Source organism: Oncorhynchus kisutch, linkage group LG5, assembly GCF_002021735.2.
Source record: "Oncorhynchus kisutch isolate 150728-3 linkage group LG5, Okis_V2, whole genome shotgun sequence".
Taxonomy (NCBI): domain Eukaryota; kingdom Metazoa; phylum Chordata; class Actinopteri; order Salmoniformes; family Salmonidae; genus Oncorhynchus; species Oncorhynchus kisutch.
Genome location: NC_034178.2, coordinates 19,976,231 through 20,003,160, shown reverse-complemented (window position 1 = coordinate 20,003,160; position 26,930 = coordinate 19,976,231). Strand labels below are relative to the sequence as shown.

Sequence of the window (26,930 nt, the reverse complement as noted above, 5' to 3'; positions counted from 1 at the left end):
AAGAAAAGCAGGCCCAAACCATGATGCTGCCACCACCATGTTTGACAGTGGGGATGGTGTGTTCATGGTGATGAGCTGTGTTGCTTTTACGCCAAACATAACGTTTTGCATTGTTGCCAAAAAGTTCAATTTTGGTTTCATCTGACCAGAGCACCTTCTTCCACATGTTTGGTGTGTCTCCCAGGTGGCTTGTGGCAAACTTTAAACGACACTTTTTATGGATATCTTTAAGAAATGGCTTTCTTCTTGCCACTCTTCCATAAAGGCCAGATTTGTGCAATATATGACTGATTGTTGTCCTATGGACAGAGTCTCCCACCTCAGCTGTAGATCTCTGCAGTTCATCCAGAGTGATCATGGGCCTCTTGGCTGCATCTCTGATCAGTCTTCTCCTTGTATGAGCTGAAAGTTTAGAGGGACGGCCAGGTCTTGGTAGATTTGCAGTGGTCTGATACTCCTTCCATTTCAATATTATCGCTTGCACAGTGCTCCGTGGGATGTTTAAAGCTTGGGAAATCTTTTTGTATCCAAATCCGGCTTTAAACTTCTTCACAACAGTATCTCGGACCTGCCTGGTGTGTTCCTTGTTCTTCATGATGCTCTCTGCGCTTTTAACGGACCTCTGAGACTATCACAGTGCAGGTGCATTTATACGGAGACTTGATTACACACAGGTGGATTGTATTTATCATCATTAGTCATTTAGGTCAACATTGGATCATTCAGAGATCCTCACTGAACTTCTGGAGAGAGTTTGCTGCACTGAAAGTAAAGGGGCTGAATAATTTTGCACGCCCAATTTTTCAGTTTTTGATTTGTTAAAAAAGTTTGAAATATCCAATAAATGTCATTCCACTTCATGATTGTGTCCCACTTGTTGTTGATTCTTCACAAAAAAATACAGTTTATATCTTTATGTTTGAAGCCTGAAATGTGGCAAAAGGTCGCAAAGTTCAAGGGGGCCGAATACTTTCGTAAGGCACTGTAAGTGTTGTTTTTCTTTGTTTAGTGACCCCTAAATTTAAATGCAACACTCAAATGTAGCTGACTATCTTCTGCAGGTTGTCTAACCAGTGAGGTAAAATATATCTCCCATTTCCATGTGGTTTTTTGTTTTGTTGTGTTACTTTCAAGAGCAGGTTCAACCTGATTTCCTCCCAAATCGATATGCGTTGCCATGGATCTTAATTTATTTTGACTGCACAATTTATTTTGACTGCATTTTTCCGTATTGTACATGAGTTTTGTTTGGGCTCGTTCCAAGGGGACGAGTGTTCTAGAAGCTAGTGAGTTTTAGGATTCTATAGAAAGAAAAAGGAAAAAATGAGAAAATAATATTTCAAAATAAGTGTTTTTTTCTTATTTTTAAATGTTGACAGCCAGCAGACACAATGTTTATATTGTAGAAGGTATATTGTAGAATATAACGTGAAATGGAGGAGATGTTGGTTATTCTTTTGTTTTCCTTCTCTTGGGCAGATTTAGTGGGTCTCATGGTGGGTGTCTTTTAGGTCCCAGCTGTTGTTACTGGTCAATTTTCAGTAGACACCCTCAGTGTCTTTCAGAACCCCTCCTAAAAAACAAGCTTATATATTTTGCAAAAGCTATTTTAGTATGAAAATCAGTATATCTTCCCCTATGTTAAAATAGTGCATGGTATGGTTTTCAACCAACCCAGTTCATTTGTTGAAACTGAAAAGTTTTGAACTCAACAATACGTCAAAGGATTCAACTACTAAAAACTGAAACAAACAAATGGATCAAACAGCTAAATCCCACTTTTCAAGCCTGCTGAAGGCGTGGTGGAGTGGTAAACACCACCCCCGGCTCTACCAGGGGCTTGAGGTGGTCTCCCACAGCTCTGCTTATGTCATGTTCTGTGACCTTGTCATTCCATTTCTTGACTGCCCCTGCATCACAGAAACACATTTAGTCATATTATATGAAACACTCAAAGTAATGGATATGGAGCATCTACAGCCTCAGTTACACCTGACACCTAAATGTGACTTCTGTCATCTGATCACTCCAAAGTGCTTTGGTTCAGATCTACCAGGATGGGCCTTTGACAGTCTGGATGTAGTCAGGCCACTGAATATGCATAAGCAATGTAAAGAGATGTGTGAATGAGTGGGGAAAAGAACATTTGACACAAATTACCTTCATAATAACAAAGAACAAATGTGTGCCTGAGGGGAAATTTACTTTCATACAACCAAAAGGGGTGAGAAATTACACCAATATCAGTAGATAATTTGCACTCATGTAAAAAAACATAGATGGAACATATTCCCTTTTGCTGACATGATGGGGGCATAACTATTTACCATCTAAACCATCTGTGACCTCACACCTCTCTGGCTGAATAAGTGTTCTTCCTAACCAGTCCCTCAACAGCTCTCTGACTGAGCTCCACCCTCACTGGGTCTTCAGAGGAGATGAAGGCTGAGGAGAGATGGAAGGATGAATGGATCAGTCAGTCAATAAAGTGTTGAGCTGCTGTCTGACAAAATCACTATTTTAGTAGTTCATTAAAGTAAATAAGACTTTATGACTGCTGAATACCAACTATCAATCACTTAGATCATGTATTTTCAGGTAGAGATACATCTTTGGGACGTCCCTAGCCCATTGAAGTTGTCTTTAAAAATGGTTAAGGTAGGGGTTAAGGTTAGGGTTTAGCGTAGGGATGTCCCAAGGATCCCAGATAGCATTGATCATTGTTCATTTGTAACCGATGTGAAATGGCTAGCTAGTTAGCGGGGTGCGTGCTAATAGCGATGGGTAACGATTGTTCGTGGGTGTCAGTTGTTGATGTGTGCAGAGGGTCCCTGGTTTGAGTCAAGGTAGGGGCGAGGAGAGGGACGGAAGCTATACTGTTACACATTATTCGGTCTCTTTTACGTAGCAGGTGTAAAAGAAACACAGACAAGACAAGTAGACACGCAGGTCATTATGGTCATTGTAGTTTAAAAAAAATAGCATCTAATTATGCCAATCTGTATGTGGGGTTGTTTGAGAAGAATGTGATTGTCAGCCCTAACAACTATTCTAGCACCTCATCAATCTCTGTAAAAGGCTTCATTGATGACGTGTTCCTTCTATTCCATTGGACAGGAGAGGAACTTCATCGATTCCACTCCTTCATCTATACAAGCAGTGAACATCTGAAATTCACACTCACCTTTGATGAGCATGAAACAAGTTATCTGGACATTTTGATTAAGAGGGAGGGGAGTGGCTTTAGCACAGACCTATACAGGAAGTAGACGGACAGGAAATCCCTGTTACGCAGACACAGCTTCCACCCGACACCCCTAAAAAAGATCCTCCCCATCAGCCAATGCAGTCGCATACACAGGATTTGTAGTACACAGAGTGACTATGACAAACAAGCCGACTGTCTGGATGAGCATTTCAGACAGCGGGGTTATCCAGAGGAATGGCTGCATGATGCAAGGGATCGTTCTAAAGTACCCAATTGTCATACTTGAGTAAAGAAAATATTTAAAATGAAATTTTAATTGTGTAACTATTAAACAAAAACATAACTGTTTGTACTTGTAGGCAACCAGATCATGACTACATCTAAGTTACTAAGTCTTTAAACGCACTCTATTGTTACACGGGTGAGTAAAAATAACTTTTTGTTTGAAAATAAAATATACATTTTACTCAACTGTGTCCAGTCAGCAGATGGACTAGATGCCGCTTAGGCCGCCCGTTGTGACTCCGTCAAGAATTCAGCAGAGCAAGTTTGTATGAAGGTCTGTGTTTGAATGTTAAATGATGAGACAGAGGCATTGATGCGAGTAACCAGTCTTGTTCAGTACATCCCAATACATCCGGGTATCTCAAGCACACCGGTAAAACACATGAGTTGCAATTATGAACATTTACCAACAGATGGCATCACTGTGCCATCTTACACCCATAACATCTTCCCTTTAATAAAATAGGACAGGAGGTGTGAATTCACTAACAAAACAAACCTAGTAATAATTTCCAACATGAAGTTTCGTATTTTTTTTCCCCTCAGGTAACAACAACACATTTTTATATTCTCTTCACTTTTATCTCTGTCTATCAACAATCCCTGATGGGAAACCTACAGATTAAGTATTTTTGGTGGCTGGGACAGACGCCCGCAGCGTGAAAAGACAGGGGGCTTGTCTGCGAGGACTGCGGGTTCCCGCAATGGTGTGTCACTTGACTGTCTAAGGGGAGTATTGATGGGCGAGGGAGCGGCCGACCTGTGATCCCCTGGCTCTTCGCCCAGTGCCTCAGGCCCCATGTGACTTGCTGGGGTTCCATCTTTTATCATGCGACCCCTTTGACCATCAGGGTTCTGAGTAGGTGCTGCCTCAGCAATCCGAAGGTCAACCCTGTTACGACGGTACAGTGATCCATTCACTTCGACCAAGTAGGAGCGTTGTGCCACTTTCTGTACACAGGATTCGAGTCTCCAGAGGCCCGTCCGGTCCCCTGGTAGTGGCTTCATTCGCACCGTTTCACCCACCCTGAGCTCAGGTAAATCTTTTGCGGATTTGTTGTAGATGAACTTGGAGACCTGTCTTCTATGACGTAGCTTCACCAGCACGTCTGTCACCACACATGGCTCCAGGAGGTGGCTGGCTACTGGTTGAGCTGCTTTTAAGCGCCGTGCCATGAGGAGCTTGGCCGGGCTGCTATCCATGCCTTCTGTCGGGGTATTGCGCCACTGCAGGATTGCTTTCCAGGCATCTTTGCCCTCTCGCAGAGCCTTTTTGCAGAGGTTCTTTGCGATTTTTACTGCGGACTCCGCCTTCCCATTAGCTTTTGGGTGTCGTGGTGATGAAGTGACGTGCTCGAATTCCCATCCTGCAGCAAATTTTCGGAACTCAACTCCGGAGAATTGGGGTCCATTGTCTGAAATTACCCTATCTGGCTGGCCATAGCGGGCAAACTGAGCCTTGCAGCGTTTGATCGTTGTCTCTGCTGAGAGGTCGGGGAGGAGTCTGAGTAATGATCGACTACCAGCAGAAAGTCTTTGCCACTGGGCTGGAAGAGATCTAGACGTACTCTCTGCCAGGGGCGCATCGGTAGCTCGTGGGACATCATCGTCTCTCTCTGTTGCTCAATGGCATATTCAATGCAGACTGTGCATTTACTGACATAGTCTTTGATTTCACTCTGCATTCCTGGCCAATACAGTGTGTCACGTGCTTGTCTGTAACAGGCCTCACCTCCTATGTGACTTGAGTGCACGCGTGCCAACATCTCAGGGCGCAGAGACCGGGGAATAACGACTCTCTGACACTTGAATATTACTCAGTTTTGAACACTGAGCTCCTCTTTGGCCAATATTCTCTGACGGCTAAAGCAGTTTCTTCCCTGCAGTTGGGCCAGCCCATCAGAATCACAGACCTCAATGCCTGGAGTTGCTCGTCCCTGTTTGTGTGCTGTCTGATTTGTATAAGGCACTGGTCCGTAACATTGAGGTAGTCAGCCTGGTTGATGTGTTCAACATCCACTTGCTCCACTTGTTTGTTAGCTGCACACTGCGTTATGTTCATGCATGGAGCGTGTGTGAGTGCCTGATGTAGTAGCCCTGCTGAGCGTGTCACTCACATACATCTCTGGCTTATACACCACCTTGAGGTTGTAGTTTTGTAGGGCCTGTAGCATGCTCTGCAGTCGTTTTGCGGCATTCAGAAGAGGCTTGCTGAATATAGCAATACGGGGCTTGTGATCTGTCTCTGCAGTAATATTGTCGCACCCATACAGGTAGTGGTGGAAGCGTTGGCATGCAAACACAATGCTGAGGCACTCCTTCTCTATCTGGACATAGTTCTGCTCTGTTGGGGTGAGTGCCCTAGAGGCGAATGCCACAGGCTGGCCCTCCTGCATGAGGCAACAGCCAAGTCCATACTGGCTTGAATCACTCTGAATCGTGACAGGTTTTGACACATTGTAGTATCACAGTACAGGTGTCTGGGTGACCAGTTGTTTTATTTCCCTCACCGCTGCGTCATGTTTTGGGAGCCAATGCCAGATGGTGTCCTTGTCCATGAGCCTCTTTAGTGGCTCACACACTTCAGAGAGCAGCGGTAGGAATTTGGCCAGGTAGGTGACGAATCCGACGAAGCGCTGCACTCCCTTTTTTTATTTTTTTTATTTTACCTTTATTTAACCAGGCAAGTCAGTTAAGAACACATTCTTATTTTCAATGACGGCCTGGGAACAGTGGGTTAACTGCCTGTTCAGGGGCAGAACGACAGATTTGTACCTTGTCAGCTCGGGGGTTTGAACTCACAACCTTCCGGTTACTAGTCCAACGCTCTAACCACTAGGCTACCCTGCCGCCCCACCCACGTCAGATGGGTGGGTCATTTCTAAGACAGCCTTCAATCCGGTGGAGGACAAGATGTGCCCATGAAAGTGGACCTCTGACACTTTAAACTGAAGCTTTTTTATGCTTAGCCTTAGCTTGACCTGTCTGCATCTGACCATCACGGCCAGCAGCTTGGCGTCATGGTCACATTCTGCCTCCTCTTCACTGTCCCCACAGCCCACTACGAGGATGTCATCTGCTATGGGTTCCACGCCACTGAGTCCCATCAACAGCTCATGCTGTTTCCGCTGATACACCTCTGGAGCCATCAAACGGAAGCTTCAACCACCTCTTTCTGCCCCAGGGTGTCCAAAAGGTGGTCATGTAGCTGCTGGGCTCGTCGAGCTTGCACTGCAGGAAGGCATCTCTGGCATCAACGAGCGTGAAGACTCTGGCCTTTGGGAGCTTGTAAAGATCATCCTCCAACGTGGGCATATTATAATGTGAATGTCGCAGAGCCCGGTTGAAGTGTTTAGGATCAATGCATATCTGTAACTTGTCTGGTTTCTTGATGGTAACCATATTACTTATTCAGTCTGTAGGCTCGGTGACGGATAGGATGTGGCCATCTTCTTCGTATTTGTAAAGCTGAGCCTTCGTATCTACTTTCATGGCCACTGGTACATTGTGGGGTGCACACTGGACAGGCTGGATTGCTACGTCCTACTCAAAGTGGACTTCCCCGGGAACTGACTCGACCGGTGCGTTGAAGACATCATGGTACTTGCTTAGGAGTGTCTCCTTGCTCAGGGGCCCAGTCTGGACTTTGTCTATAATGTTAAGATCAGCTGGAATGGTGAAGTTAATAAGCCGAAGGCGCTGTAGAACCTGACAGTATCCCAGTTCGTGCTCCAATCCCCGCTGTGCTTCATAACGGCGGGAGGGGAAATGTTCGCTGCCATGTCTAACCAGTGCTACCAACACTGCAGCTAACTAGCAAACTCACTCTAGCTAAGGCCAATTCCGGCGAAATTTTACTCAAATAAGCATTTGTTTGGTAAACCAGAACAGGTGACTCTAATTTGCGGAAAGCATGGTTAGTTATCCGACTCTGACACCATGTTTGAATGTTAAATGGCGAGACAGAGATATTGATGCGAGTAACCAGTCTGATTCAGTACATCACAACACATCCGGGTATCTCAAGCACACCGGTAAAACACACGAGTTGCAGTAATGAACATTTACCAACAGTTGTTATCACTCTGCCATCTTACACCCATAACAGTCTGGTTATTAAATGGGTACATAGTTCAATGGTAATATCCTCTAAAACTATCTGGTGACAAACTTTGCTGCCCTGTTTCCAGTTGTCCACATGGCCGGGAGAACCAATTCAAGTAAGAAAGTAAGTACATAGATTTTGAAAATGTAAAAAATTAATCTATGTATTATTAGCTAACTAGCTACAGTGCAGGCTAACTCAAATGAGTCGTTAAATGAGTTATCTAGTTGGCTAGCTAGCTATCTAGGCAACTTCACATTCTGTATTGATAGATAGCTAAGTGAATGAAATATCACTATCTACCTAGCTTCATATTAGCTATCTTGATGTATTTATCACTGTTAAAAACAAACTCCAAATGTAGCTAGCTAACAGCCATGGAGGGTTAAAGGATAGCAGCCCCAACTGTCAGTGAGAGAGGAGGCTATTCTGGATAGGGCAGGTACTTTTGTGTAGTTCCTGTCCCTAGAATTGAGGACGGAGATAATAGTAACATAATATTCAGTGTGGTGTAATTTGACTATAATGAAGTGTGTTTCTTGTGAGGTTTTCTGTCCTCAGAAAAAGAGCGCTATGAAAGCCAGTCTACATAGGAAGAGGTCCCAATGAAGAGCAGTGGTTCTCAGTCCTGGGCACTCAAAGAGGGGCACATTTTTGTTTTTGCCTTCACACTGCATAGCTGATTCAAATGATCAACTCATCATCAAGCTTCAAGTGGTATTTATGTATTAATTTGTGAAGCCATCCTTGATATGATCCTGTTATTGTCACATGCACATATGTGTGCCCATGCATTTATCAATCCAATGTTATCATGATTTGTTTTCAGGGATATTATACTTTAGTAATCCACAATGACCTGGTGTTATAAAAGTCTAATAATTACATTGTCTTCCATATTCCTACAGATACCTTGTAACTGGTGATTCCTTCAAAACGATTGCCAACAGTTAACGTGTAGGGCACTGCAAGGTTGGGTGACCAGGGTCATCTGGGACTGCCTCCTGGAGGAATTCATGTGTGTGAAGGCTACATGTGTCCTGCGTAACTTCATGAGGATGGACACGAGGACCAGGAGGGGATCTGCAGCTACCGCTGTGTGCCAGAGGAGGAGTCTGCTGCTCTGCAGGATGTTTCAAGGATGGGGTCCAACAACACAGCAAGAGAGGCAATTCTTGTGCAGGAGATCTTCACCTCCTACTTCTTCAAAGGGGGCGCTGTTCCCTGGCAACACCGTAGACTACACTATGCACAACCAAAGGCTCTTTTAAGAGCCATTCACATTGCAATAAGAGTATTCTTCCATTTACTTAGCTATGTCAACTGCAGTTATTCCATTCACAGTTTCTCTCCCTTTGATTTGTACTTCTCAGCTGAGGGTGCTGTTTAGGTAAGGTTGTGATGTCTGTGCAAAAACAAAACAGGCTATTTTAAATCACCCATGTTGAAAAAATGTAGAACAATTAGACACCCTATGACCCACACCTACACACTCATGTATCAATCTGATTGATGGATTGTGTTGTGCAGTAAGCAGGCTCAGGTGTATAACTGTGAATCCTTCCACCTTCAAAGAATAGGCAAGAGGGGCATCCATGGAGAATAGTAAGACACTTCGTTATTTCTATAACTACGCTATATTGTTTGTCCTTGTGTGTCCGTTCATGTTTTTCAGCATGAAGTACTCTGCAGCCACTTAGTGTGGTGTGGACACCTGGTGAGGCCACACACAGATTCCTGTTGAACACTGTCGCTTTAACTACCTTATTTTCTCAATAACAGTCTCTCTCCTTCACTTCATCCCTCTCTCCCCTTCTCCCTAAATCCTCTAGGTTATATCAGCTGTGTCGGTGAACCCCTCCTGCATCTGAACTGGCTACATAGAGGGCACAGCGTGATCAGAGGTGAGAGGTCACTTGGTAAGGTCAACGGGAAGTATTATTAAAGAGATGCTTTACATTGAAATACAGATAGAGATGCAGTAGACCCAGAGTTAATGATCCAAGGTCAGTTTTGCATTTCACCTCCTGATTGATGACTAAAAATGTTGGGGGAAAGAAATAAAAACACAAGGCTTAAACATGTTATCTCTCTCCATCTGTCTCTCGTCTGTAGATATGTTTTGATGTGACCCCCAGTCCCATCATCACCAGCTCGCCTGCTTTTAAGATAAACTTTGTGCCGACGTGAGACACTATTATGTAATTGTGATGAACTGAGAGAATATGTAGCACTGTGATTCATTAATCATGTGCTGCCTTCCCTGCTCCTATGTGCTTACCTCTTTCCCTTTCTGTCTTTAACACCTCTCCCGCCACCTCCAATTTCTTCCTCTGTTTTTATAATGCACAACAGATGTGCATTGAAGTACAGAATGAAACTTGTATTCGGATAATCATCTTTTCAATAAAGCGTTTCACATTCTCTACTGGTTGAAATTAAGTCTAATTTGATGAAATACTCCACCTATCCTGTGTTTATCAGATCAATGCAGATGAAGGGCATTAGATGTTGAGTTTATATTATGCATAGGAAGTGTAGTGTACTGTTTTTTAAATTATATTTCTATATATATGAATTAACTAGTTAAAACCTGTTTCTAGTCTATTAGTTACAATGTGTAACCGTTGATGTCCCAGGACAAAGATTGGTAAACACTGTTGAAGTGTATAATTGTAATACATACATGCAGACACAGCGTCATTCAAAGGCTGAAATTTGATACTCCTGGTATTGGATATGACTGAAAAATTATCTCAAAGACATTCATACCTAAACTGCACGTTTATTTACCAAGGTAGAGTACATAATCAGTTAATATATTAAATGTACAGCCTACAATGTGGGGATTTCATGCATGGTAATAACTACATGTATATACGACTTGCATCCTTGGCACAACATGATATTATATTCTACTCAATCCAGAGGCTTCATTAATTTCGTTCAGGGTGTTTTGAAGTTGATACAACTGGCTATGATAGCTGAGGTTCATAGCTTTGTTCTGAACTAATATGTATACCAAACGTTTGTGTCCATACACAGATCGGCTAGATAGCTAGCTACACATCCATAGGTATACAGGTATTATAATCATCATAACATTCCTGTCAACTGTACATGTTTTTGCATGATTCGTTATGACGTTATAATCCCTTACGTAATTTTTTTTGTCCCTTACATTTGCTTCCATCCTAGTATTTCTGTCCGCCATCTTTGATTCAGTTCAGTTCTGTGTAGGGGTACCCCTCTCTCCTAGTATTTCTGTCTGCCATCTTTGATCCAGTTCAGTTCTGTGTAGGGGTACCCCTCTCTCCTAGTATTTCTTTCAGCCATCTTTGCTGAAGAAAGTCTAACAGTCACTAGTGCAGCAGCAGCTTCCCCGGTCCTAGTGCCGGCCTGATAGAAAGTTTAAGATGCGATGGAACAGTTGACGAACAAAAGAAATCACAGAAATAATATATTGACTGATATTGATTTATTTAGGGGGGCTAATTAATATTTTAGTTCTAACTACGTCCCTGATTCCTACCCTTTAACTTTTTGTCTGAAAATAAAATATACATTTTACTCATCTACGTTACCCACTCCAGTCAGCAATGGCGGTCTGCGACTTTTAGGCAATGCTGCTAGTGTGACGTATAACCTAGTGGACTGAACGCTTCTTTCAACAGCAGCAACAGTTAGTCAGCCACCTCGGTAGCTTGCTAGACAAATTACCTGAACCAATAAAGCTCTTTAGACGCTTTAGTGTATATTAGCCACTGTGTTTTAAAACCACTTCTTTCGTCTAGTTAGTTATCCGATTTTAATTTAATATTTACGGTGTTGTTGTTATTTGTCAGCTAGCCTAGCTAACATCTCCGACCATGCGGTCACGAAGCTACTCTCCTTCTGCTAAAGAAGAGGAGAATATCACAGTAAAACAAGAAGTCAAGGGTGAGGCTGTTACTGTGAAAGAAGAGGAAGACGCGTTCAGAGTGAAAGAGGAGGAGGATGTTACAGTAAAAGGAGAGGAGGATGCAGTTCATGGAGTGAAAGAGGAGGAGGGGGAGATGACTGTTACATCTAAAAAGGAAGAAGAGGAAGAAACTTGATACCTGCTCAAGGTTGCCAAATGCATCTTAAGGCGTCCAATGGTTCTAACGATGAATTTAGCCAATAAGATGGTTTTGAGAAACCGTTCCCTGATTAACACTAGTAAGTACTGTCTTAAACACAGAGGCATAAACTCTGCAGTTGAACTGATGTTTGGTGTTAAAGCGGAAATCTGCAATTGCTACATCCATATTGTGACTTTTAAATTATTTATTTATAGCCATTGATTCTATTAAGAATACAACACATGCCTCATGAGCTTAGTTCAACTCTTGTACCCCATCAGATCCCCAAATAAGCTTTTTTCCCTATAATGTTTAGAAACCATGTAGATCAACACTGTATTGCCTCAACATGGTTAAAACATGGTTAAAACTATAATGTTGATATAATGGATGGTCAGTCCTTGCATCCATAGGTCTGTCTGTCTGTAGGTAATTACCAAAACAGTGGTGGAATGACAGATTTGTTATTGTTTGAACTGCAGATTGCTGGGTTGTGTGTTTTTTTTTTAAACAGCATCAAAATGGCTACCCAAAGACCTGGTTTGGTTAACAGCTGAGAGATGGGGGAAGGAGAAGTGTAACCACTCTCAAATTCATAGAGAACGATATTGTAGAAACCATAACCCAACACCTAGCGATCTCGTCAAGAAGTTCAGACATCTTGGCGTAACAGTTATAAGGTGTTGGCTTGACAGTCACTGGACACAGGTTTGAGTTCAGCTCAGGGCTACCCCCTGAATTCACTACACTATGAATACAAAGACTGGCCATCCATGATGTCATAATGATTTTTTTTAACCAGGTTTCTAGGCTATATAGTATATTCTAGAATTCATCCATTATGTCACAATGATAGTTTAACCAGGTTTCTAGGCTGTATAGTATATTCTAGAATTCATCCATTATGTCACAATGATAGTTTAACCAGGTTTCTAGGCTATATAGTATATTCTAGAATTCATCCATGATGTCATAATGATAGTTTAACCAGGTTTCTAAGCTATGTAGTATATTGTAGAATTCATCCATGATGTCATAATGATAGTTTAACCAAGTTTCTAGGATATATATAGTATATTCTAGAATTGCCCGTGTAGATTTCCTGTGGGAGTCAAATTATTAGAGCTGTTGATAAGTCAAGCCAATTTCTTTGCATGCCCTTACATTAAAGGCAAGACATAGCTAGATTCAATTACATTCATGAATTGGTTTGATACCTTTGTTTTAAACCCTTCTCAAAGTTGGTGCCTTGACGGATTTGTAAAAAATGGTTTGTCATGAAACACAATTTTTTATTTATTTAAATGTAACCTTTATTTAACTAGGCAAGTCAGTTAGGAACAAATTCTTATTTACAATGACTGCCTACCCTGGACGACGCTGGGCCAATTGTGCACCGCCCTATGGGACTCCCAATCACGGCCGGTTGTGATACAGCCTGGATTTGAACCAGGGTGTCTGTAGGGACGCCTCAAGCACTGAGATGCAGTGTCTGCTGTGCCACTCGGCAGCCCCAGAATCATGTTGCAGTGCTGTCCCCAACTAAAATACATCTTGGTCAACCAAGAGTCATCTGTTCTTTCTACCAATCGCCCCATGTGTTTTTATAAAAACTGTATGTACTGAACTGGAATGATGCTTTAAGCTGTTTGATTAAATAAATGAGACACACAAATGACTAGAGGGACCTAGTCATCCATATAACCTGACTAGAGGGAGACGGTCATCACTATAAACCGACCAGAGGGAGCCGGCCGTCAACATAACCCGACCAGAGGGAGCCGGTCGTCAACATAACCCGACGAGAGGGAGCCGGTCGTCAACATAACCTGACCAGAGGGAGCCCCCCTCCCCCCTCCGCTGCTGGACTTCATAAATTCTGTCATTCTGCTCCTGAGGTTTCCAGTAATGGGCTACACCAGCAGTCGACAACCTTTTCCAGTTGGAGTGCCAATGTATCTGAACATTTCTACCAATCTGTGTGCCAATTATGATTTTCATATGCACATTTTGGAACAGTTTAATTTAATTTATAATAGTATCTCAAAATCATTGTCTGTGATTAATCTACATTCTATCTAAATCTAAATTAAAATTATACCAATCTAAAAGTAACTTTTATTGCCATTACCAACTGTGTGAAAATAGCCTACATAAAGCCAACAAATAAAACCATTGCATTCTGCAGGTAGAAAATATCCTGATAAAAATAAATATCATAGAAATCATATTGGCTGCACATGGCCTGTCTACAACAAACTTGAAACATTGTATCAACTATCAACTGTGTCAGGAAACTCGGATAGCAAGCTTGCAACATTGTATAAAATATTCTAGGCCCTCAGTTTCCTGCTCCAGTGAGTTCTGGACAGACACAGCTGTAGGCTATTTGTGCAAAGGATAGGAAGTAATCCGATATTGTATGACATTTCCACTGGATCAGAGCATTACATTTTTCCCTTTTATGTTGAGTGGTTATCGAAAGGGTGAGAGCTGGAAATATTTTATGAAAATACTTTTTGTCAGCATTCGCAACACTTTTTGTCATTCACAATTGATTTTGATTAGACTGTTTACTTGCTGTTTGGAGGTAAAGAAAACATTACTTTGAGAAGCTCCACAACTCATTAGTGGTGCAGCGTTAAGACAATGAGAAATACTATCAGACATCCCCAAATGGGCACATGTATAGGCCTACATTTGTGTGCAGGCCAGGTAGATTAATCCTACTTCTATATGGGTAATCAGGTGTGTGTCCTTACTCAACATTGACAGGAGTGTTTCAAACAAAAGACAATGAATAAATTGACAAAACTGACGCATCTTGGTAGGGTCAGGTCTGGGTGGTCTGCCAGGGGACGTTTCATTTAGTATCCGTTTGGGTCGGTTGGGGAATGATTTTATTTCCCCATAGCATGTTGTACCGAAGTTGACCGACTGAAAGGGAGTGTAACTTTGATTATAATTACACTTCCCTGAAGGAGGGAAATGAGGTACAACACCTGTTTGTCCCCGCCCTTTCCTGGGTCGGTGAAGAGCGGTATTAAATTTAAGGAATAAATCCAAGCCTCACGCTCATCACCCGTGGAAGGCGGGGCTTCCAGTGAGGTATGGATTTAATAGTATGTTGTATCTAGCTTCCCTCCTTCAGGGAACAGTAGTTATAGTCATAATGTTACGCTTGTCATATGATAAACTTCAACTTAAATATTGGATCTTGCTGTGGGACAGTTTTTTTTGTATTCAGATCTTTGAAATGCTCTCTAACTACGTATGATTTAGTGTCTCCTTATGTTACACTGGGAAAACAGTTTTCATGGGCACAGAAATCCTTAATCATTCCAGAGTTTGCAAAATCCAATGGTTCTAACCGAAAGTCCCCTTAACTTTATTGACAACACCCAAATGGATACTGTCATTAACGCGGTTCTTCAATAATTACACATAATACTTAATACTGTAGCTGTTTTGTTATAGTCACATGTTCAACTATCATCATCTGATTCAGGAAATAATTTTCTGAATGACAGTCAAATAACAAACATTACCACATGCAACAACAACCAAAGTGCTTCTTCATTCATTACTCTGGTAAAGACAGTTATGCTGTGCTCCATGTTGGATCCAACATCCCTAACAAATTGATGTTTATAATGTGTTATTGTCTTCTTGATTTACAGTAGGCTCTCGTTAGTCTGTTTGGACAGAGATACTTAGCTCATAATGTGTAGAGAACTGTTCCTTGATGGAAAGGCTATTGTACAACACACAGAGCTATTTTCCTTTATTCAGGACATTTAGAATGACAACACATTACAGAGTAGCCTAGTGGGATTGTTCACGAAATTATCTAGTGATCAGGTTATGAAATGTCATGACAAAGACATTTTAGTTTCCATGTTTCACCTGAAATATGAAATGATTCATAGCATGGAGGGGTTTTTGCAATCAAATTGTGTGTGCATTGCCCTCGTGCTGCAATTTTAGCAAACACAGAAAGGGGCATATATTGGAGACCAAAAGTTGTCTGGCACACTGCTTAGGATTTCAACAACTTTAATAATTTATTTATAGTTACCAGTAATGTGAAAATGAGACAAAATATGACTTGTTGCTAACTTGATTGTCTTAATTGTCAAATAATTTAACAGACATCAATTGTTGTACAACTTCATGGGTATGCTCTGGGCATCAACTTTTACCTCAAATAAACAGTGGACTTTGTCGTTCACACAGGAGAGAGACAGGACTATCGTGGATTCTCTGGGAGCCTCAACAACATCATGATGCTGATGAGGCAGAGAAGAGTCTCTCCAGATCAGAACATAAGAAACACCAGCAGAGACCCACAGGGAATACATCTCACTGCTGCTCTGACTGTGGGAAAAGATTCAATTCTTCAGTAAAACTTCAAATACATTGAAGATTTCACACTGGAGAGAATCCATACAGCTGTGAACAATGTGGGAAGAGTTTTTCTACATCTCACTATGTAACTATTCACCAGAGAACACACACAGGAGAGAAAACATATAGATTTAATCAATGTGGGAATAGTTTTACTTGGCTTGACAGCCTGATGGTACACCAGAGAACACACACAGGAGAGAAATAGTTTGGCTGTGATCACTGTGGGAAGAGTTTTACTTGGCTAGACAACCTGATAATACACTAGAGAACACACACAGGAGAGAAATTTCATAGCTGTGATCAATGTGGGAAGAGATACACTGATAAAAGATCTCTGATTAAACATCAGAAAATACATGGAGTTGTTTCATGATATCAATGAAATAATGTCACAATGTAGAATGTTTTAACATTGTAGTAGGAGTATTTTAATGATGTCATAATGTAGAACCCTAAATGTTTGTCCAATTTAATTTGACACATTGTTTTTACATTTTGGAGATGAGTTTTGTTTGGGCACGTTCCAAGGGGACGAGAGTTCTAGAAGCTAGTGAGTATTAGGATGCTAGGGTAAGAAAAAGGATAAAAAAAATAATACTATTGTATATTATTATTTAGAAATTTGTTTTTTCTTGGTTTTTAATCGTTGAACACCATGTTTATATTGTAGAAGGTGAAGCATTGTATTAGATTATAAAGTGAAATGGAAGTTGTTTTCTGTTGGTGGTGAGCAAACTTGTCCAACAAAAATATAGGATATATTTGTTGTCTTAATGGTTTTTCCATTTATGCTTTGAGGTTGGACTTTAGCACGTATAGCTCGTTAGCACGTATAGCTGGTTAGCACGTATGACGCACTGATTGGCGTCACCTCGTTAGTCAGTATGTGTTACACCTGTGCTGGCTTGTCCATCTCGTTAGTGGGAAGGTGTTTCACCTGAGCTGGTCCAGGTTCTATTTAAGAGTGTCTGGCCCAGTGCTCCAGTTGTCTTGAGTTGCTCTACCTTTTTGGTTTGCTTCCTGTCTTGAAGTTTGGTGTGGGTTTTTATTTTGTTTGCCTCTTCTTGGGCAGATTTAGTGGGTCTCATGGTGGGTGTCTCTTAGGTCCCAGTTGTTGTTACTAGTCAACTTTCAGTGGACACCCCCATAGTGTCTTTCAGAACACCTAAAAAAACAAGCTTGTATTTTGGGTTGGGTATTGCATCCAATGAATATTTTAAGGGCATTTCCTTAGGGTGCCCATTGGTCTTTCAGTTGTTAGTCTTCTGTTAGTCTTCTGCTGAAGGTGTGGTGGAGTGGTAAACACCACCCCCAGCTCTACCAGGGACTTGAGGTGGTTTCACACAGCTCTGCTTATGTCATGTTCTGTGGCCTTGCCGTTCCATTTCTTGACTGCCCCTGCAAAACACATTTAGTAATATTATATTAAACACTCAATCTAATGGATATGGAGCATCTATGGCCTCAGGTACACCTGGCACCTAAATGAGACTTCTTTCATCCGATCACTCCAAGCTACATTAGGTTCAGATCTACCAGGATGGGCTTTTGACGCAGTCAGGCCACCGAATATGCATCAGCAATGTAAAGAGATGGGGTGAATGAGTATGGAAAAGTACATTTTACACAGATTACCTTCATAATCTCAAATAACAAATGTGTATGCCTGAGAGAAAATTAACTTTCATACAGCCAAAAGGGGTGAGAAATTACACCAATATCAGTGGGCAATTTGCACTTATGTAAATTAACATGGATGATGGATCATATTACCTTTTGCTGACGTGATGAACCGCTAAGGGGACATAAATATTTACCATCTAAACCATGTGTGACCTCTCACCTCTCTGGCTGTAGAAGTGTTGTTCCTAACCAGTCCCTCAACAGCTCTCTGACTGAGCTCCACCCTCACTGGGTCTTCAGAGGAGAGGAAGGCTGATGAGGGATGGAAGGATGAATGGATCAGTCAGTCAATAAAGTGTAGACCTGCTGTCTATGCTGTCTGACAAAATCACTATTTTAGTAGTTTGTGAAAGTAAATGAGGCTTTATGACTGCAGAATACCAACTACCAATCACTTAGATCATGTATTTTCCGGTAGAGATATATCCTTGGAACGTCCCTAGCCCGTTGAAGTTGACATTTAAAATAGTTAAGGTTGGGGTTAAGGTTAGGGTTTTAAGGTAGGGATGTCCCAAGGATCCCAGAGAGCATTGACCATCGTGCATTCTTCTGTCTCTTTTACATAGCAGGTGGAAAATAAACAGACAAGACAAGTAGGCACGCAATGCATTATGGTCATTGTAGTTCAATTATACCAATGGCTGATGGAACATATTCCCTTTTTTTTCTTCCTTTATTTAAATTGACAAGTCAGTTAAGAACAAATTATTATTTTCAATGACGGCCTAGGAACAGTACCTTCCTAGACAATGTGCTGGACTGTAATTACTTATGTGGCCCATGTAACCAGTGTAACTTTCCGAGAACAAAAATAAACTTTTCTTCACGGACTGCGGTTGATTGGCTATCAGACAAGGTTCATTACGCTGCTGGCTGGTAGGACTGGATTATACTATAGCTGAGATCCCAATACCCATGTAGACATTGCTTACTGACAGATCAATGAGGTTAGATCCCAATACCCATGTAAACATAGCTTACTGACAGATCAATGAGGTTAGATCCCATGTAAACATAGCTTACTGACTGATCAATGAGGTCAGATCCCAATACCCATGTAAACATAGCTTACTGACAGATCTATAAGGTCAGATCCCATGTAAACATAGCTTACTGACAGATCAATGAGATCAGATCCCAATACCCATGTAAACATAGCTTACTGACAGATCAATGAGGTCAGATCCCAATACACATGTAAACATAGCTTACTGACTGATCAATGAGGTTAGATCCCAATGACCATGTAAACATAGCTTACTGACAGATCAATGAGGTCAGATCCCAATACCCATGTAAACATAGATTACTGACAGATCTATAAGGTCAGATCCCATGTAAACATAGCTTACTGACAGATCAATGAGATCAGATCACAATACCCATGTAAACATAGCTTACTGACAGATCAATGAGGTCAGATCCCAATACCCATGTAAACATAGCTTACTGACTGATCAATGAGGTTAGATCCCAATGACCATGTAAACATAGCTTACTGACTGATCAATGAGGTTAGATCCCAATGACCATGTAAACATAGCTTACTGACAGAACAATGAGGTCAGATCCCAATACCCATGTAAACATAGCTTACTGACAGATCTATAAGGTCAGATCCCATGTAAACATAGCTTACTGACAGATCAATGAGATCAGATCCCAATACCCATGTAAACATAGCTTACTGACAGATCAATGAGGTCAGATCCCAATACCCATGTAAACATAGCTTACTGACTGATCAATGAGGTCAGATCCCAATACCCATGTAAACATAGCTTACTGATAAATCAATGAGGTAAGATCCCATGTAAACATAGCTTACTGACAGATCAATGAGGTCAGATCCCAATACCCATGTAAACATAGCTTACTGACAGATCTATAAGGTCAGATCCCATGTAAACATAGCTTACTGACAGATCAATGAGATCAGATCCCAATACCCATGTAAACATAGCTTACTGACAGATCAATGAGGTCAGATCCCAATACCCATGTAAACATAGCTTACTGACAGAACAATGAGGTCAGATCCCAATACCCATGTAAACATAGCTTACTGATAAATCAATGAGGTAAGATCCCATGTAAACATAGCTTACTGACAGATCAATGAGGTCAGATCCCAATACCCATGTAAACATAGCTTACTGGCAGATCAATGAGGTCAGATCCCAATACCCATGTAAACATAGCTTACTGACAGATCAATGAGGTCAGATCCCAATACCCATGTAAACATAGCTTACTGGCAGATCAATGAGGTCAGATCCCAATACCCATGTATTGCGAACAGGTCGATTGTAGCGGTAGTCGTTTCGATGGTGAAGTACTTCAATTATTTCGACCGCGGGGGTTATTGGAGTCTTGGTTTCCTGGAAGAAACAGTTGTTGTGCATCATCTTTCAATGCTCCAATACCTGATAATGACCAAACCTGTATCGGCTATTTGAGAATTAAACTTTAATTAATCGGAAAGCGTTGCTTCAGTAGTAGAAACATCTATTGGGTTGGTAGCATGTGGAAAGACCCACCCCATTGGTTAATATTCCCTGTAGTAGAAACATCTGTTGGGTTGGTAGAATGTGTAAAGACCCACCTCACTGGTTAATATTCCCTGTAGTAGAAACATCTGTTGGGTTGGTAGAATGTGTAAAGACCCACCTCACTGGTTAATATTCCCTGTAGTAGAAACATCTGTTGGGTTGGTAGAATGTAGAAGTAGGTTTTACATTTATATTTATTACAAATCTGCAGTTGTCGGACTATTATATTTTTATTTAATGAAAGAAATGTAAAAATGCACTTTTTGTCTGGAAATAAAATAAACATTTATCTGCGTTAACCACTCCAGTCAACAGATGGCGATGTGCGTCTTTCAGGCGATGCCATCGGCGTGACGTGTAATCTCGTGGACGGGACGCTTCTTCAACAACAACAGCTAGTCAGACACCTCCGTAACTTCCTAACTGAAACATTCAAGCTGTTCAGACTGCTTCGGTGTATATTTGCCTCTGTATTTTAAGCATAATTCTGTCATATAACTCGTTTCCCCGTTTAATGTCATATTTCCGTTTAGTCAGGTAACGGTAGCTGGCTTGATAAATTAGCCTATCACTAGGCTAGTCGCTAACTAGCTAGGGTAGCTGGCTATCATCACCGACCATGAGTTCACTAAGCTATTCACCTTCTGCTGAAGAAGATGAGGTCTGCTGGACGGAGAAAGGAACTCTCGTCAAAGAGGAGGAGGAAGAGAAGTATGTTACAATACAAAAACAAGTAGAGGGTGAGGCTGTTACAGTGAAAGAAGAAGAGAAAGATGTTTCAGTGAAATAAGAGGAAGACGCGTTCAGAGTGAAAGAGGAGGAGTTACAGTAAAAGAAGAGGAGGATGCAGTTTTTGGAGTGAAAGAGGAGGGAGAGATAACTCACATTGGAGGAGACAGGTGATCTGATTAAGACCAGTAAGTACTGTCTTAAAAACAGGAGCACAAACTATTGTTGAACTGATGCGTGGTTTTAAAGCAGCGTTCTACTGAATGTTTATGCTTGAATAAGTTATTATTTCATGTAGGAATTTATAAAACTACACTGTAAGATGTGTATACCACCAAAGAGCGGTTCACCAACAAAACCTTAACAATGGATTAGCAAATTCACAACTTTAATGTCACTCAGAATTGACAAACAAGAGATAAATGACAGGTGATGTGTGTTGCTATAGTAACCCATGGGGGTGATGTATGTTGCTATAGTAACCCGTGGGGGAAGTGAACACCTAGACAGTGGACATCTTTGAAAACAAAACCAGGAAACTACTTCATCATTACCCAGAAAGGATTTGATGTTGAGAATAAAAACGGCTGCATTGGCCCTTTAATATAAGATACATACGGCTTCTTATGTGTTTTATTTATCCAACATAACTACCGTACTGTGAATGATTTCAATTAAAATAGTCAACAAGAATAAGAATAATAGCTATGACTACATGCATCCTTCCAGCTAGCTGACCCCCGAGATATTCATTACAATTCATGTAAGTTAAATTAGGTTTTAGTTAAGTTAGGTTTTAGTTAAGTTAGGTTATGAGAGTTTTCAAAAGAGTAATATGTACACATTTTGTGCGAAATTCTGTATATTGTCGAATTTGACAGCGTAACAGACCACATTTAATTTAATATGCAACCTTCAACCTCTGAAATATAGCTAACAGTTTGCTAACGTTGCTAGTTTAACGTAGTTGCTAAATGTTGATATAACTGGCTAGTAACCAAAAAGGAAAGAAATGTAAGTGTTAGATAATACATTTCAAGAAAACACCTGAACGTTGTCAAGCTATAGATAGATAATAGAGTTCAGCCTAAAACATGACATTATCTATTACAATAGAGCTCTGCTCAGCCTATAAACAGGACATTATCTATTATTATAGAGCTCTGCTCAGCCTATAAACATGGCATTATCTATTATTATAAAGCTCTGCTCAGCCTAAAACATGACAGAATATTTTTATTATAGATCTCTGCTCAGCCTGTAAACATTACATTATCTATTATTATAGAGCTCTGTTCAGCCTAAAATGTGACATTATCTATTATTATAGAGCTCTGCTCAGTTTATAAAGATGACATTATCTATTATTATAGAGCTCAGCCTAAAACATCACATTCCCTGAGAAATTAGATTTGGAGCTCTACATCATTTGTTTTTAAATCACCCCTTCACCAAGTTTATTTGTAAGAATGTAATGTTGTGAAAACTGACCTCAGGTTATTGAGGGATCGAGTCTAGATTAAACCTCATAGGAAGACAATTGTATTTAATGCAGGCTTTTTTTCAGGTCTCTCTGTTTAACTAAATAATCTTCTGTTTGTCTTTGGCAGGAGGGAGACCAGACTCTGACACACTAAGTGTGCAATAATAGTGTTTAACATGATATTTGAATGAATACCTCATCTCTGTACCCCACACATACAATTATCTGGAATGCCCCTCAGTTGAGCCTCGCAAAGAAAGACACCTATTGGTGAATATCCCTTTGAGCATGGTGAAGTTATTAATGACACTTTAGATGATGTATCAATACACCCAGTCACTTCAAAGATACAGGCGTCCTTCCTAACTCAATTGCTGGAGATGAAGGAAACCGCTCAAGGATTTCACCATGAAGCCAATGGTGACTTTAAAATAGTTACAATGTTTAATGGTTGTGATATGAGAGAACTGAGGATGGATCAACAACATTGTAGTTACTCCACAATACTAACCTAAATGACAGAGTGAAAAGAAAGAAGCCTGTACAGAAAAATAAATATTCCAAAACATGCATCCTGTTGGCAATGAGGCACTAAAGTAATACTGAAAAACAATGTGGCAAAGAAATTAACTTTTTATCCTGAATACAAAGCGTTATATTTGGGGCAAATCCAACACATCACTGACTACCACTCTTCATATTTTCAAGCATGATGGTGGCTACATCATGTTATGGATATGCTTGTCATTGGCGTCACTACAGTCCCTGGTTCTAATCCAGGCTGTATCACAACCGGGTGAGATCGGGAGTCTCATAGGGTGGTGCCCGATTGGCCCAGCATCGTCCAGGTAAGGGGAGGGTGGCAGGAACAAATGGGGCTCCATAATAAACCCCAGGAAGAGTAGCTGCTGACTTGGCAGGAACTAATGGGGATCCATAATAAACCCCAGGAAGAGTAGCTACTGCCTTGGCAGGATCTAATGGGGATCCATAATAAACCCCAGGAAGAGTAGCTGCTTCCTTGACAGGAACTAATGGGGATCCATAATAAACCTTATTTAAAATGCTTATTAGCATCAAAGTAGATGACATGCAAGACTACAAATAATAATAGTAATAAACTTCTTCCATTAAGAATGATGGAGGCCACAAAGACTACAAATCCCTGCAGCTCCACGGATTCAGACTAAAAATAATAATAATGATAAACTTCTTCCATTTAAGAATGATGGGGGTCACTGTGTTCTTGGGGACCTTCAATGCTGCAGAAATATTTTGGTACCCTTCCCCAGATCTGTGCCTCATCACAATACTGTCTCAGAGCTCTACGGACTTTTCCTTTGACCTCGTGGCTTGGTTACCTGTGGGACTTTATATAGACAGGTGTGTGCCTTTCCAAATCATGTCCAATCAATTGAATTTACAACAGGTGGACTCCAATCAAGTTGTAGAAGCATCTCAAGGATGATCAATGGAATCAGGATGCATCTGAGCTCAATTTCGAGTCTAATCGTAAAGGTTCTGATTACTTAAGTAAATAAATGTGCAAAAATGTCTAAAAACCTGTTTTTGGTTTGTCATTATGGGGTATTGTGATGCCATTATGGGGTATTGTGATGCCATTATGGGGTATTGTGATGCCATTATGGGGTATTGTGATGCCATTATGGGGTATTATGATGTCATTATGGGGTATTGTGTGTAGATTGTTGAGGGAGAAAATCTTGCATTTTAGAATAAGACTGTAATGTAACAAAATGTGGAAAAAGTGAAGGGGCCTGAATACATTACGAATGCACTGTATACCCCTGGTAGACTTTTCTACCCCTGGTAGAGTTTTCTACTACTGGCAGAGTGTTGGCAGAGTTTTTTTTACCGCTGTCAGAGTTTTCTACCGTACGCAGTTTTGTACACGGTCATGTGATACGTGGTATAGAAAAATCCAATCTTGGGAGAATACATGGGAGGCATTATATCTGCAGGTGTCTATCTGGTCAAAACCACTGATACAGGTGCCCCTCTACCCTCTGGTGGGATGGATCATGTCTACAGAGAAACCTAGATTCAAATACTTAGATATGTGTGTATTGGGTATATGTTGTGAAATTGTTAAATATAACTTGTTAGATATTACTGCACTGTCGGGGCTAGAAACACAAGCATTTTGCTACACGCACAATAACATTTGCTAAACATGTGTATGTGACCAATAAAATGTGATTTGATTTATCAAAGGTTCTTTTGGCTGGGGTCAAAATGACTCCAAAGAATTTGAATTTGTTAAAAGTCAATTTTGATGCAGAAACACTAAACCATGATTTAGATTTATTAAGAACAAGTTGATTGACAAAGTCATGAAAAATTTGAATAATTTAATAAACCACATTTTGGCTATGATAAAAGATATGCCTCTGGGATCAAAATGATCCATGTCAGAAGTATGGTTAAAAATTTGTTTTAAATTCTCCCTCGTTAAACACGAATCAACAACACATGCTTCTCTTTGAACGACTTAATATAATATGAAACTTTTATGAAATAAACATGTAAATCAACACTGTATATAGCCTCAACATGGTTAAATCTATAATGTTGATGTCATGGATAGTCAGTCATTGCATCCATAGGTCTGTTTATGAATTTGAGAGTAGTTACATTTCTCCAGCACCATCCATCATCTAATTACCAAAACAGTGGTGGAATTACATTTTTGTTATTGTTTAAACTGCAGATTAGTTGATTGATGTGGCTTTTTTAAAGGGACAACCTAGGATTTAAACAGAAACAAAATGCCTGCCCTGAGACTTGGTTTGGTAAACAGCTGAGGGATGGGGGCTGGAAATTTTTTACCACTCTCAAATTCATAGAGAAAGCTATTGTAGCCACTGTAACCCAAAACCTAGCGACCTCGTCAAGAAGTTCAGACATCTTGGCGTAACAGTTATAAGGTGTTGGCTTGACAGTCACTGGACCCAGGTTTGAGTTCAGCTCAGGTTTATCCCCTAAATTCACTACACTATGAATACAAGGACTGGCCATCCATGATGTCATAATGATAGTTTAACTAGGTTTCTAGGCTATATAGTATATTCTAGAATTCATCATTGATGTCATAATGATAGTTTAACCAGGTTTCTAGGCTATATAATATATTCTAGAATTCAACCATGATGTCATAATGATAGTTTAACCAGGTTTCTAGGCTATATAGTACAGTATATTCTAGAATTGCCCGTGTAGATTTTCTGTGGGGGTCAAATTGTTAGAGCTGTTTATAAGTAATTGTATAATATTCAGCCAATTTTATTCATACCATTACAATTTAACCAGGGTCTGTAGTGACACCTCAAGCACTATATCCTATCCAAGCCACATGGGAGGCCAACATTGACTACCGTTGGCTGGCATGCATAACTTCCAGTGAATTAAGCTTACTGGTGTTCCCCCAGCATTAGGGCAACCCCATTCCTATTTTAAATTCCTGGAGTTTATTGGACATTTTCCAGTACCTTTAGAATTGTCTAGTATCTGTACTGTTTTCTTAGAAGTAGGTAGCAGAATCAATATAGTTAACCATTAGACATATGTGATTGTGCAAAGCTGGATCAACACACCTGGTTTTTCTGGGTCTTGTGAAGGCCTTTGGACAGGAACATTGGTTAATCATTTGTAAGCACCATAGGTCTGGACTTGTGAAGGCCATTGGACAGGAACATTGGTTAATCATTTGTAAGCACCATTGGCTTGGACTTGTGAAGGCCTTAGGAGTGTGCATGTCTGTTTATTTTTGTGTCATTGCAATGGTCACGCCACCAATAGAATCTATGCCCTAATGTCTGAGCCAATCAGAGAATGGAAACTAAGCAGAAAGATAAAGGTGGCCAAGGCTAAAGGATATTAGTCATTTACATAGAGGGGAGTGACTATGTTATGTAAGTGGGACAGTTTTTTGTATTCTGAAAGGAAAACAGTTTTCATGGGCACAGAAATCCTAAATCATTTCAGAGTTTGCTAAATCCAATGGTTCTAACCGAGTCACCTTAACTTTAACACCCAAATCGATACTGTCATTATCGCGGTTCTTCAATAATTACAGACAATACTTAATACTGAGGCTGTTTAGTTACAGTCACATGTTCAACTATCATCAGCTGATCCAGGAAATCATTTTCTGAATGATAGTCGAATGACGAACATCACGACATGCAACAACAATCAAAGTGCTTCTTCATTCATTACACCGGTAAAGACAGTTATGCCGTGCTGCACGTTGGATCCAACATCCCTAAAAAAAAAATTGTCTATAATATGTTATTGTCTGCTTGATTTACAGTAGGGTCTGCTTGATTTACAGTAGGATCTCATTAGTCTG

The 26,930-nt window shown here is 40.6% G+C and overlaps 2 long non-coding RNA genes across 5 annotated transcripts; one reads left to right on the top strand and one right to left on the bottom strand.

Annotated features, from left to right (window-relative positions):
* The first annotated feature begins 6,435 nt into the window (after positions 1-6,435).
* On the top strand, positions 6,436-10,047 carry LOC116374180 (uncharacterized). Of its 2 annotated transcripts, none has more exons than XR_004209969.1 (3): positions 6,436-7,721; positions 8,145-8,315; positions 8,507-9,425. It is a non-coding gene; the product is annotated as an uncharacterized LOC116374180 (long non-coding RNA). The 2 variants fall into 2 exon arrangements; XR_004209968.1 differs by adding an exon at positions 9,714-10,047 and having other exon boundaries at positions 6,437-8,315; positions 8,507-9,502.
* Positions 10,048-15,470: 5,423 nt separating this feature from the next.
* On the bottom strand, positions 15,471-22,116 carry LOC109890749 (uncharacterized). Of its 3 annotated transcripts, XR_004209965.1 has the most exons (5): positions 20,607-22,116; positions 20,465-20,497; positions 20,050-20,175; positions 17,955-18,046; positions 15,471-17,509 (listed from the first exon to the last, which is right to left on the bottom strand). It is a non-coding gene; the product is annotated as an uncharacterized LOC109890749 (long non-coding RNA). The 3 variants fall into 3 exon arrangements; XR_004209963.1 differs by having other exon boundaries at positions 20,465-22,074; XR_004209964.1 differs by lacking the exon at positions 17,955-18,046 and having other exon boundaries at positions 20,465-22,074.
* Between the last annotated feature and the right edge of the window lie 4,814 nt (positions 22,117-26,930).